Consider the following 4727-nt stretch of genomic DNA (forward strand, 5'->3'; position numbering starts at 1 on the left):
CAATAAGATCATGTTAAAATACATGCAAATTAAAAAGGATTTAAGAAAATGGTCAAGTAAATAATGCTCTTCTTCTCTGGGGAGCAAGTTGAGCTGGTATTAATCAGTAGTATTGCTGGACTCTCGGCCAAGCCTGGGAGAATGGCTGCCAAGGCAAATCAGGCATCAGGTTACAGAAATTAAACACATAATTTTATTTTTCCGCAATAAGGAACTTTCAGAAAAAGAACCAGCCCTATTAGGCTCCTCAGCACACTTTGTCCAGTTTCGTTCGGCCCCAGAGGCCTCCAAGTTAAAAGCAAGATGAGCAACTGGAGGCCAGGAGTGACAGAGTTATTCCTTTCTCCTATTAACTGCCTGGGGGTGGGGTTGGGAGGAGTGGGGCAGGGGTGACGGTACTGTTTTTCAAAGGTCCGGTTGCCAACTACTTGCCAACAGTTTTTCTATGAATTTATAGGACAAAGACCTGAAGGGTTGGAAAAAAAAGTTATAGAGGAAGAGAGCTGGCCAAACAAACATTGGCCGATCGTGTGTCATGGACCACAGTCTTTAAGAAAAGCCTGGTCTCAGGAAAAAAACCTCTCTCCCATCACAGTGAAGAGGAACCAATCGACAAAATTTCCCCAAGAACCCCATGCTTAACGGTGATATGAGAAGTTGCTTTTAAAATCCTCCAGTGCTCAAGGATTACTAAAGCTTGGTTTAGTCCTGTGTCAAGTATCATGGTGGATAGGATAGGGGTAACAGCATGGGAGTGAGCATGAAGTGGTACTGGGGTTGAAGCAGGGAGAGAGATACAGGAGGGCTGGGAGGCGTAGTGAGGGGGTGCACTTAAAGCTGGGCCGCATGACTCTGACCCACAACTTTGAGGGAAACCTCCTCACCGTCCTTCCTTTCTGCTTCAAAATATTTCTGTAGCCATGTAGTCTTCGTTACCACACAATTTCTCGTATCTTTCCTCTTGTCACTTGGCTTACTCTCCTAAGGCAATGCTGTCCACTCCCATGGTGTTAGTTACCAGCAATGACCTGATGGTTCCCATCTCTCTTCCCAGTCTCAGTCTTGACGTTCAGATCTTCTGAACATCTCTCCTCCTTAGATAATCCTTTTTTTAACCTGCTGCCTCTGTCTCCCTCTTTTAACCTACCTTCTTTATTTCAACAATTATTTCTGTGGCATAACGGTTGTGAAACTTGGTTACACAATGGGATCACTTGGGATTCTCTTAGAATTCTTTTTTTTTTTTTAAGATTTTATTTATTTATTCGACAGAGATAGAGATGGCCAGCGAGAGAGGGAACACAAGCAGGGGGAGTGGGAGAGGAAGAAGCAGGCTCCCAGCGGAGGAGCCTGATGTGGGGCTTGATCCCGGAACGCCAGGATCACGCCCTGAGCCGAAGGCAGAGGCTTAACCGCTGTGCCACCCAGGCGCCCCTCTCTTAGAATTCTTAAAGCCCAGGCCATACCCCAGACTAATTAATTAACCTCTGGAGGTGGGAGGCAGGCATCAATAGTTATTAAAGCTCGCCGGGTGATTTAAATGTGAGCCACACTTGAAAACCACTGGTCTAGAAAGCAGGGGGAATAGAAAGGAATATTATTGCAAATTGCTAAGTATGAAGGAATATTTGCTTTGATTTGGTAATCAGATAGAGGCAAGAAGAAAAAAGTAAAGCCAAAGTTTCTGATATAAGGAAAAGAACACTAAATCTGGAATCCAGAGACCTGAGTTTAAGACCTGACAGAGAAATTTTTCATCTGTGTGAGGGAAGTCTTTTAAGTTCTTTAGGCCAGAATAGTATTGTATGTAAAACTGAAATCCTCCCTACCTATTTCATAGAGTTATGAAGATTATCTGAAAAAATGGGCATTACAGGCTATTGTAATTATGCATTTGGAGATAAATTCAAAGTAATGTTATTTTTGTATTTTAAGTTTTATTTCTTTAACTTTATATTTTGAATTAACTTCAGGTTTACGAAAGAGTTGCAAATGGTAGACAGTTCCCATATGCCCATCAGCCAAGTTCCTCAAATGTTGAGGAAGTACAATTGCCAAAACCAGGAACTGAGATGATAAACTACTTTTGACTAGTCTACAGATCTTACTCTAACTTCATCCATTATCCCACTGGTGTTCTTTTTCGCCAACCAGGATTCAATCCAGAATCACACATTACATTTAATTGTCCTGTTTCCTTGGTCTCTTCCAATCAGGGACAGTTCCTCTTTCTTTCTTTCTTTTTCTTTCTTTCTTTCTTTCTTTCTTTCTTTCTTTCTTTCTTTCTTTCTCTTTTCTCTTCTTTTCTTTCTTTCTTTCTTTCTTTCTTTCTTTCTTTCTTTCTTTCTTTCCTTTTTTCTTTCAGATTTTATTTATTTATTTGACAGAGAGAGAGGGAGCACAAGCCCAGGGACCCACAGGCAGAGGCAGAGGGAGAAGCAGACTCCCCACCAAGCAGGGAGCCCAACCTGGGGCTCCATCCCAGGACCCTGGAACCATGACCTAAGCCGAAGGCAGGTGCTTAACCTACTGAGCCAGCCAAGCGTCCCCTCACTCTTTCTTTGTTTTTCACGACCATCACATTTTTAAAGATGCTGGCCAGTTATCTTTTAGATCACCCCTTATTTTGGATTTGTCTGATGCTTCCTTATGATTAAAAGCAGCTTATGCATTTTTTTTGAAGAATACTACAGAAGGGATTTTGTGCCCTTCTCATTGCATCATATTGAGGGGCGCCTCATAACACTATCTCTCAGCACTAGCAATGTTAACTTTGACCACTTGCTTAAGCCAACGTCTGCCAGCTTCTGTCCTGTAAAGTTACTATTTTTTTTTTCTTTGTAACTTACAGGTATTTCATGAGGAGATACTTTGATACAAGGCTATTCATTTGAATCTAAGTGACTGGGACAACGTTTGACAGAAATGGGGAAGTCAGGTGTAAATAAAGCAAGAAGGATAATTTAGAGCTCGTAGACGGGTGTTTGGAAGTATCGGTAGGTGTGAGGGATCAGTATGAAGAGGTTCAGTGTTGGTTTCAAATGCTGAAGCGAAACGTGGCTTGTCGCCAGCCTGTGAAGATGGTGCAACCGCTAGATAGGGTCTCCGAGAAGATATTAGTAGCTCTGGGAGACTCCCCGAGAGCCCTTCCTGTCCCCTGACAGCGCCGCCTTGGAAACCGTCGGGCTCCGGCTGCAACACCTCGCACTCCTGAGTTCGGGGTATTGGCGCCAAACAACAGACGTGCGAAGGAAGCCCAGGTGGCCCCACGGGTGGGGCGCGGGCGGCGCAGTGCGCAGGCGCCGGGAGGAGGCGCGGGGCGGGGCCGCGGCGCGGGGGCGGGGCCGCAGCGCGCAGGCGTCCTAGCGGCGGGTCCCTGCGGCTCGGGATGGAGGGTGAGTGAGTAAACAAGCCCGGGCCGGGCGGTGGGGCCGGGCCTCATCACCTCGCCACTCGGGGCCTGAGGGAGGGAGAGGCGAAGGGGTCAGAGAATTGGGAGGAAGCGGAAGGGCACATTGCCTGCCCCGCCGGGGGTAGCGGGGCGCTCCCTCTCCATCCGAGGGCTCGAGGAAAGGGGGCGAAGGGATGAGCGAGCCCCCGGCGAGGACCGCGTCTGAGGCGGGGAGGGCGGGCGGTGTGTCCGGGAGGAGGAGCGGCGGGGGCGGGCCCGGGGAATGGGGACTCCCGTTGGAGGGCGGGGTGGGCTGGGTGGGCGGGAGCCCCAGAGCGGAGAGGGCACGGGTGGGCGGTGGCACCGGCGGGGGCCCTTAGCGAGGTGAACTCCCGGGGACTTGGGGCTGCGCACAGGGAGGGCTAGACGTGGGGGCTGTTTGTGATGACTTTGGGGGGTGTTGAGGAAGGGGTGTCAGTAAAAATAGGGCTGGGACCAAGGTGAGGCGAGGGAGGTTCCTTGGCGCAAAATGAAAGGGGGCGCTCACTTTCGGGGTCCAGCCGGTGCAGAGTGCCTCTTCACGTTTTGCGCGCTAGGCGCCTCGCACGCCTCTTCCCCAGTCCCGGCCCCGAATAACAGGTTTCTCTCTAAATCTGGTCTCGGGCCAGTCAGTCCCTGCCCACCCCAGAACTCTCGTGAGGATCGAGGGATAGAAGGGGAAGCGCCTTGAAGCAAAGGCAAGGTGTTGTATTTGGGACATGGCAGTTAGGAAATGCGGGATAAACTTATTTCTTACTGAGAAATTGTTTCGGGGGGGCGGGGAGGGGAAGAGATGTAGGAGGATGTTAGTGCCCCGGTGGAATATGGAGAGTGGGCTTTTAATAGGTGACCTGTAGCATTGTAAATGGGGTAGCTGGGTGGCGAGACTAGCGATAGAGGGGCGCGGATGAGGGAAAAGAGCCAAGGTTGACGAACAACTGGGTGTGTGCAAAGACGGCGTGGAAAATGTGGTCTCTTCTCCACGGTTACTGCAGTGATGCCTTTGAAGAGAGCTCCCACCCCCACCGGTGCTTTTAAGTTTAGGAAACCGGCACTGAAGGAAGTTTCCAGCCGGAGAAGGTGCTAACTCTATCAGAGGTTTCTGTGAGAGCTTGTCTATTTTAAGCCTTGGAATCCCCAGGGCCGGGATGGTGTGGCAGTGATAAAAGAGATTACTTACACAGAAGACGGTGTATGTTAGGAGATAAGTACTTTTTTTTCCCTTTTAAACACACTTATAATAAAGGAAAGGACCATCCATAAAAATGTAATAATACTGTTATGAGTGTGTGTCTCA

General features: G+C 48.6%; 1 protein-coding gene across 1 annotated transcript in view; it reads left to right on the forward strand.

Moving 5' to 3' along the window:
* Positions 1 to 3327: 3327 nt before the first annotated feature.
* EZH1 (enhancer of zeste 1 polycomb repressive complex 2 subunit) overlaps positions 3328 to 4727 on the forward strand; it is a 30707-nt gene continuing 29307 nt past the window's right edge. Inside the window, exon 1 of the mRNA XM_040640578.1 lies at positions 3328 to 3395. The gene's annotated coding sequence lies outside the window, so the exon portion shown is untranslated. The remainder of the gene's footprint in view (positions 3396 to 4727) is intronic.

The sequence above is a fragment of the Ursus maritimus genome, unplaced genomic scaffold (assembly GCF_017311325.1).
Source record: "Ursus maritimus isolate PB19 unplaced genomic scaffold, ASM1731132v1 scaffold_24, whole genome shotgun sequence".
In the NCBI taxonomy this organism is placed as follows: domain Eukaryota; kingdom Metazoa; phylum Chordata; class Mammalia; order Carnivora; family Ursidae; genus Ursus; species Ursus maritimus.